We start from the raw sequence: 9,232 nt of genomic DNA, 5'->3' as shown, positions 1-9,232 counted from the left end.
TGAGGGGATGAGGGGGCGGGGCCAACGGCCGGCGGCGCGCGGGGCGGAGGCGGCGAGCTGCGATTGGCCGCCGGGACGCAGCGGCCGTTCCCGCCTGAGCCTTCGGGCAGAGACAGAGCGGGAGCGCGGGGGGCGGCCGGACAGGAGCCGCCCACAGAGCCCGGAGAGCGGGGATCTGTGACTGCCCGGGAACGAGCGACAGGAGGAGAGGAAACGGCCCCGGTGGTACCAGGTGAGGTTCTGACTGGAGCCTGGAAACTGTTCCTCCCGGCAAGGGCTGTGGGGCACTGAACGGGCTGCCCAGGGCAGGGCTGGAGTCGCCGTCCCTGGAGGGGTTTCCGCTGAGCTCCTGAGGGACGGGGGGCAGTGCCGGGGCTTGTGCTTGGACTCAGCATCTTCGAGGTGTTTGACAACCAGAATGGTTCTCGGATTCCGTCGCACCCTCAATTTGCACATTGTCATGGAGCCCGAAGGTCACCCCGGGGTTTGGATCGGCGTGTTCTGGAACATTCTCAGTGGGTCAGGTCTGTGTCAAGAGTGCGGTGGAAACGGAAAGAGAGAAGCTGGAGAGAACAGTGGGGAGATGGAGGAGCAGAGTGAAGGTGAATACAGAGAGAGCAAGTGTGTGCAGGTCAGCAGTGATCACCCCAACCTGCCCACAAACACGGCACCAAAAATCCTGCACCCCAAAATACTCTTCCCAAACCCCGCACCCCCAGAGCCTTCCCCCCAAACCCTGCACCCTCAACCCCAAATCCTGCCCCTTAGACCCTGCGCCCCCAAATCCTGCATCCCCAGTTCGTGAACACATGAAACCTGCACCCCCAAACCCTCACCCTAATCCTCCACCCCCAGATCCTGTCTTCCCAAACCCTGCACCCCCAAACGTGGCACCCCCAGGTCCTGAACACCCAAACCCTGCACCCCAAAACCTTGCACCCCCAACACGGCACCCCCAGGTCCTGAACACCCAAACCCTGCACCCCAAAACCTTGCACCCCCAACACGGCACCCCCAGGTCCTGAACACCCAAACCCTGCACCCCAAAACCTTGCACCCCCAAATGCAGCACCCCCAGGTCCTGAACACCCAAACCCTGCACCCCAAAGAATTCACTCCCAAACCTTGCACCTCCAAATCCTGCACCTCAAAGTCCTGGAAACCCAGGCCCTTCAACCCTATCCCTGTAATACCAAATCCTGTACCCCAGGACCCACAGTTCCTGAACACGCAAACCCTGCACCCCAAAACCTGCAGTCCCAAATACTGCACTCCAAAGCCCTGCACCCCTCAGCCCTACACTCCTAAATTCTGCATCCCCAGATCCTCACCCAAACACCCTGCACCCCCAAACCCTGAACCCCAAATCCTTCCCCAACACCCTGCACCCCCAAACCCTGAACCCCAAATCCTTCCCCAACACCCTGCACCCCCTAACCCTGAACCCCAAATCCCTCACCCAAGAACCCTGCACCCCAAGATCCCGCTGTCCTAAATCTTGAACACCCAAACCTTGCACCCTTAAATCTTGCACCCCAAACCCTGAAACCCAAATCCTGCACCCCCAAACCTTCACCTCGAAATTCTGTCCCCCAAACCCTTCACCCCCCAAATCCTGCAACCTTAAATCCTGCACCCCCAGATCCTGCCGCCCAAACCCTACACCCCCGAACCCTGTACCCCCAAATCCTGCACCCCCAGATCTTGAACCAACAGATCCTTCCCCCAACACCCTGCACCCCCAAAACCTTTACCGCCAAATCCTCCACCCCGAAACCCTGCACCCCAAAACCCTTTACCCTAAAAGCTGCACCAGCAAATACTTCCCGCCAACAGCCTGCACCCCCAATTGCTGCCCCACCAAACCCTGCCCCCCTGCCCCCCTGCACCTCTGTTCCTGCTCTCCACAACCCTGCACCCCAAAATCTGAACCCCTAGATCCTGCACCCCCAGTTGCTGCCCCCTAAATCCTGTCATCCCTCCCAAAAAACCCTGCACCCCGAAAGCATTCATGTCCATATCCTGCACCCCCAGATCCTGCCCCCCAAATCCTGCACTTCAAAACTCTGCACCCCCCAAATCCTTCAACCCCATTTCCTGAACCTCCAAATCCTGCAGCCCCAAATCCTGCATCCCCAAAGAGTGCACCCCAAAACCCTGCACCCCCAGATCCTTCACCCAAAAACCCTGGAACACCAAATCTTGCAACCCGAAATCCCTCCCCCAACATCCTGCACCCCCAAACCCTAAACGCCCAAATCGTCCACCCCCACGTCCTGAACCCCCAAACCCTGCTCATCTAAACCCTGCACCTCTTAAATCCTACACCCCAGAATCCTGAACCCCCCAAACCATTCACCCCCATATCCTGCATCCCCAAACCCAGTACCTGAAAATCCTGCCCTCTAAATGCTGCAACCCAAAAATCTGTGCCAAACCCTGCCCCCCAACAGTGCACCCCCAAACCCCTTCACCCTAAACCTCTGCACCCAAAAATCCTTCTACCCTCAACCCTGCACCCCCAATTCATGCCCTACCACACCCTGCACCCCCAAACCCTGCCCCCCCAGATCCTTCACCAACACCCTGCACCCCCGAACCCTGAACCACAAATCCCTCACCCAAAACCGCTGCACCCAAAATCCTGCCCCACAAACCCTGCAACCCCAAATTCTGACCCAAATCAAGGCACTTACAGACCCTGCACCCGCAGATCCTTCCACCCCCAAACCTGGCACCCCAAAATCCCTCACCCCAAATCCCTACACTCTCAAATCTTGCACCCCCAGAAAACGTGCACTCCAAATTGTTCACCCCATATGCCGTCCCTTTAAACCCTGCACTTCAAAGCCCTGCACCCCCAAATCCTTCCCCCAAACACCCTGCACCCATTAATCCTGCACCCCCAAGTGCTGAAACTTCAAACTCTGCACCCTCAGAGCCTTCCTTGCCTGACCCTGCACCCCCAAATCCTGCACCCCAAATCCTGCCCTACCCAACCCTTCACCCCAAACCCCTGCAGCCCACAGTCTTGCTACCCCAAATCCTGCAATCCCAAACCCTGCACCCGGAATTCTGCCCCCCCAAACCCTGATCCCTGAAACACTGCACCTCCAAACCCTGCACCCCCAAATCCTTCCCCAACACCCTGCATTCCCAAATCCCTGCACCCAGAAAGCATTCATGCCCAAATCCTGCATCCTAAAATCCTGCACCCCAAAACCTTCACCGCAAACCCTGTGCCTCAAACCCTTCACCTCGAAATTCTGTCCCCCAAAAACGTCACCCTTCAACCCTACACCTTATATCCTGCACCCCGAGATCCTGCCTCCAAAAGCCTACTCCCCCAAACCCTGATACCCCAACCTGGCACCCCCAGATGCTGATCCCCAATCCCTGCACTCGCAAACACTGCACCCTAGATTCTGCATCCCTATTAACCCTTCACCCCAAAACCCTGCAGCACCAAACCCTGCACCCTAAATCCTGCAACCCCAATTTCGGCCCTACCAAACTCTGTACCCCTAAACCCTACAACCAAAATCTTGCACCCCCTAATGCTGCCCTCCCAAATCCTGAACCCCCAAACCCTGCATACCCAAATGCTTCCATCCTAAGCCCTGCACCCCAAATTCTGCCCCTCCCAGCTTGCACTCTACCCCCCCAAACTGTGCACTCCCAATCCCTGAACGCCCAAGTCCCCCACCCCCACGTCCTTAACGCCCCAAATGTGCACCCCAGATCCGCACCACCCAACCCTGCACCCCCTAATCTTCCACCCTCTAATAATGCACCCCTAAACCTCACACCCTGAAACCTGCACCCCCAGGTCCTGAATCCCCAAACCCTGCACCCCCAAATCCTGCGCCTTTAAATCCTGTCCTCCTAAACCCCACGACCCCCATAATTTGCCTCCCCAAACCCTGCACCCCAAAACCTTGCACCCCCAATGCGGCACCCCCAGGTCCTGAACACCCAAACCCTGCACCCCAAAACCTTGCACCCCCAAATGCAGCACCCCCAGGTCCTGACCACCCAAACCCTGCACCCCCAAAGAATTCACTCCCAAACCTTGCACCTCCAAATCCTGCACCTCAAAGTCCTGGAAACCCAAGCCCTTCAACCCCATCCCTGCAACACCAAATCCTGTACCCCAAAACCCAGCACCCCAAAACCCTGCACCCCCAAATTCTTCCCCCAAATCCTGCAGCCTTAATTCCTGCCCCCCCAATTCCTGAACTCATGTAACCTGCACCCCCAAACCCTGCACCCCCAAACCCTGAAGCCCCAGATACTTCCCTCCCATACCCTGCAGCCCCAAATCTGAACCCCCAAATCCTGAACTCCAGGATCTTGCACTCCCAGGTCCTGTACCCCCAAATCAGGCCCCCAAAACCCTGCAGCCCCAACCCTGCACCTCTAATCCTTCACCACCTTAACACTGCAAGCCCAAAACATGCACCACCATATCTTGCACTCCCAAAACCTCCCCGTCCAAACCCTGCACTTCAAAATGCTGCACCCTGAATCCTTCTCCCAACACCCTGCACCCCCAAATCCTGACCCCAAAATCCTGCACCCCATGGCCCTGCACTCTCAAATCATGCACGCCCAAAACATGTGCACCCTAAACCATGCACCCCCAAATCCTGACTCTCCAGATCCTGCACCCCCAAAACCTGCAACTTCAAAAGCTGCGCCCCAGATCCTGCCTCCTACAACCCCAAATCCTGCACCCCCAAACGCTGCACCCCCAGGTCCTGAACACCCAAATCTTGCACTCAAAAGTCCGCACCACAAAATCCTGCCCCCCCAGTTCCTAAAGACATGACACCCGCACCCCCAAAGCCTCACCCTAAAGCCCTGCACCCCCAAATCTGGCCCTACCAAGCCGTCCACCCCAAACCCCTGCACCCCAAGATCCTCCTACCCTAAACCCCAACACTCTGCACCCATAAATCCTGTACCCCCAGATCCTGCACCCCAGAACTCTGCACTTCCAGATCCTAAACCCTAAAACCCTGCACTCCAAATCCTCCCCCAAAAAACAATGCACCCCCCAACTCTGCACCCCCAGATCCTGCTGCCCCAAACCCTGCAGCCCCACACTCTGCACCCCAGAACCCTGCACCCCCAAATCCTCCAGACCCACATCCCAGACTCCAAACCCTGCACCCCAGAACCATGCACCCCCAAATCCTGCACCCCAATCCTTCCTCCAGAGCACTGCACCCCTAAACCCTGCACCTTAAATTCCTGCAGCCCCAAAGGCCGTCTAACCTTGGACCCCCAAAACCTGCACCCCTAGATCCTTCCCCCCAAATGAATGCACCCCCAAAACCTGAACCCCCAGATCCTGCTGCCCTATACCCAGCACCCCCAAACTCTGCACCCGGAAATCCTGCACTCTCATAACCCTGCACCTCAAGTAATTCCCTCCACCCTGCACCCCCAGATCCTGTCCCCAAACTGTGCACTTCCAGATTCTGCACCCCTAAACCCTGCATCCCAAATCCTAACTAACCCTGCCCCCCAAAACACTGCCCCCCAAAGTCCTCCACTCCAAAACCCTGCACCCCGAAACCGTGCACCTCCAGATCCTTCCCTCAAACCCTGCACCCCAGTGTCCTGAACACCTGAACCCTGCACCTCAAAACCCTGCACCCCCAAATCCTGACCCCCCAGATAATGCCCCCAAAAACCCTGCATCCCCAATTCTTGACCCCTAAACTCTGCACCCTCAAAACGTGCACCCCTAAATTCTGCACCCCCAAATCCTTCCTGCCAAGCCATGAACCCCCAAAACCTGTAATACCAAACTCTGCAACCCCGAATCCTGCACCCCAAAGCCCTACACCCCAAGACCCTGCCCCAGCAAGCCGTCTACCCTAAAGCCCTGCACCCCAAAAGCCTGCACTGCAAATCCTGCACCCCCAAGCCCTGCACCCCAAATCCTGGCCCCTAAATGCTGCACCCCTGGTTCTGAACACACAAACCTCGTACTCCCAAATCCTGCCCCCTCAGATCCTCCTCCCCAAAGCCCTGAACCCCAAAAATAAAACACCCTGAAAACCTGCACCCCCAAATCATGCCCCCATAACGTGCACCCCCGATCCTGCTCCCCCATGCCTTGCACCATTACACCCTGCACCCCAAACTCCTGCAACTCCAAACCTTGCACCCCATAACCCGACACTCCAAACCCTTGCACTCTCAAACCCTGAACCCCCAAATCCTGCAGCCTCAGTTCCTAAACACATGAGTCCTGCATCCCCAAACCCTCACCCCAAAGCCCTGCACCTCAAAACCCTGCCCTCACAAACCTTGCATGACAAACCCCTGCACCCCAAAATCTTACCTGCTTAAACCCTGCAGCCCCATATGCCACCTAACCCTGCCCCCACAAATCCTTCCCCCCAACCCTGCACCCTGAAATCCTTCACCCCCACATCCTACACCCCCAAACCCTGCACCCCAAATCCCTGCAACCCCAAATCCCAACTAACCCTGCCCCCCCAAACACTGCCCCCCAAAATCCTCCACTCCAAAACCCTGCACCCCGAAACCGTGCACCTCCAGATCCTTCCCTCAAACCCTGCACCCCAGTGTCCTGAACACCTGAACCCTGCACCTCAAAACCCTGCACCCCCAAATCCTGATGCCCCAGATAATGCCCCCAAAACCCTGCATCCCCAATTCTTCACCCCTGAACTCTGCATCCTCAAAATGTGCACCCCTAAATTCTGCACCCCCAAATCCTTCCTCCCAAGCCATGGACCCCCAAAACCTGTAATACCAAACTCTGCAACCCCGAATCCTGCACCCCAAAACCCTACACCCCAAGATCCTGCACCCCAAAATCCAGCCCACCCAAACCCTGCACCCAAAATATCTCAGCTCCCAGATACTGACCCCCAAACCCCACACTCCCAAATCCTTCACCCCAGATCCAGTGCAACCCACACTCCGCAACATTAAATTTCCCCCCCAAGCCCCTGCACCCCCAAACCCTAATCTCCCAAACTCTGCACCCCAAAACGCTGCACCCACAAATTTTGCCAACAAAGCCCTGCCCCCCAAGGTCTGCAACCCTAAATCATGCACCACCTCATCCAGCCCCCCAAACCTTCAACCCCCAGATCCTGCACCCCCAGCTCCTCAGCATGAGAACCCTGCACCCCTAACCCTGCACCCCCAAATGCTCCTCTGGAAAAGCCTTCACCCTAAATGCTGCACCCCAAAACCGTACACCCCCAGAACTTGCAGCCTCAAAACTCTGCACCCCCAGCTCCTAAACACCCGAACCCTGCACCCCCCTATCCTGAACCCCAACACCCTGCACACCCAAATCCTGTGCCCCAAAGCCCTGCACCCGAAGATCCTCCTACCCTCAACCCCCAACACCCTGCACCCATAAATCCTGGAGCCCCAGATCCTGCACCCAACACCCTTCACCCCAAACCGCCGCACCCCAAGATCCTGCTACCCTAAACCCTGCACCCCCATATCATCCTTCCCCAAACCCTGCACCCCAGAGCCCTGCACCCCCAAACCCCTTCACTCCTAAATCTTGCACCCCAAACCCTACCCCCTAAACTTTCCACCCCCAAATCCTGCCCTACCAAGCCCTCCACCCTGAACCCCTGCACCCCAAGATCCTGGTACCCTAAACCCTGCACCCCCATATCATCCTTCCCAAAACCCTGCACCCCAAAACCTGGCACCCCAGAACCCTGCAACCCCAAATCCTGCACCCCTAAATCCTGTTGACTTAAACTGCGCACCCCCAAATCCTGCACCCCAAGATCCTGCACACCAAACCACGCTCTACCAAAACTTTGTACCCCAAACCCCTACACCCAATAACCCTGCACCTCCAACCCTGCACCCCCAGAAACACAGCACCCCAAAGCATTCCCTCCCAAATCCTGCACCCTAAATCATGCAGTCCCAAAACCTGCATCCTAAACTCTACCACCAAACCCTGCACCCCAAAACCTGAACCCCAAACCCTGCACCCCAGAACTCTACAGCGCCAAATCCTGAACCCTTATACCCTGCACCCCCAGATCCTCCCCCCAAATGAATGCACCCCCAAAACCTGAACCCCCAGATCCTGCTGCCCCATACCCAGCACCCCCAAACTCTGCACCCGGAAATCCTGCACTCTCATAACCCTGCACCTCAAATAATTCCCTCAACCCTGCACCCCCAAAACCTGTAACCCCAAACCCCAACTAACCCTGCCCCCCCAAACACTGCCCCCCAAAATCCTCCACTCCAAAACCCTGCACCCCGAAACCGTGCACCTCCAGATCCTTCCCTCAAACCCTGCACCCCAGTGTCCTGAACACCTGAACCCTGCACCTCAAAACCCTGCACCCCCAGTTCCTGAACACGGAAAACCAGCCCACGCATACTCTGCACCCCAAAACCTTGCACCCCAAATCACTTTCCTTCAAATCCCACACCCAAAACTTGTACACCCCAAGATCCTGCATGCCAAAACCCTGCCCCCTAAATTTGTACCCCACACCCTGCCCCCCAGACCCTACACCCCAAAACCTGCAGTCCCAAACCCTGCACCCGAAAACTCTACACCCCCAAATCCTTCACCCCAAAATCCTGCCATACGAAGCCCTTCATCCAAAGCCCTGCACCCTCAGATCCTGCACCCCAAACCCTGAAACCCAAATCCTGCACCCCAGATCCTGCACCCCAAAACCTTCACCGCAAACCCTTCACCTCACAACTTTGTCCCCCAAACCCTTCACCCCCCAAACCTACACCCCTAAATCCCGCACCCCCAGATCCTGTCCCCAAAACCCTACACCCCAGACCCTGCACCCCCAATTCTGCACCGCAAAATCCTGCACCCCCAGATCTTGAACCAACTGATCCTTCCCCAACACCCTGCACCCCCAAACCTTCACCCCCAAATCCTCCACCCCAAAACCCTGCACCACAAAACCCTTTACCCTAAAACCTGCACCAGCAAATCCTTCTCCCCAACACCCTGCACCCCCAATTCCTGCCCCACCAAACCCTGCACCCCCTAACCCTGAACCCGAAATCCCTCACCCAAAAACCCTGCACCCCTCAAATCTTCACCCTCAAATCGTGCACCCTTAAATTCTGCACCCCCAAATCCTGCACCCCAAATCCTTCCCCAACACCCTGCTGCCCCAAACCCTGCACCCCCTAAACCTGAACCCCAAATCCCTCACCCAAA

The 9,232-nt window shown here is 57.0% G+C and overlaps 1 long non-coding RNA gene across 1 annotated transcript in view; it reads right to left on the bottom strand.

Annotated features, from left to right (window-relative positions):
• Window positions 1–335: 335 nt before the first annotated feature.
• Window positions 336–9,232, bottom strand: part of LOC309443939 — a 56,221-nt gene continuing 47,324 nt past the window's right edge. Inside the window, exon 3 of the long non-coding RNA XR_014184885.1 lies at window positions 336–563. This is a non-coding gene — a long non-coding RNA (uncharacterized lncRNA). The remainder of the gene's footprint in view (window positions 564–9,232) is intronic.

This window comes from Streptopelia decaocto (assembly GCF_964273445.1).
Source record: "Streptopelia decaocto genome assembly, chromosome: 9".
Lineage (NCBI taxonomy): Eukaryota > Metazoa > Chordata > Aves > Columbiformes > Columbidae > Streptopelia > Streptopelia decaocto.
The sequence above is the reverse complement of the archived record's forward strand: the minus strand, read 5'-3'. Positions and strand labels throughout refer to the sequence as shown.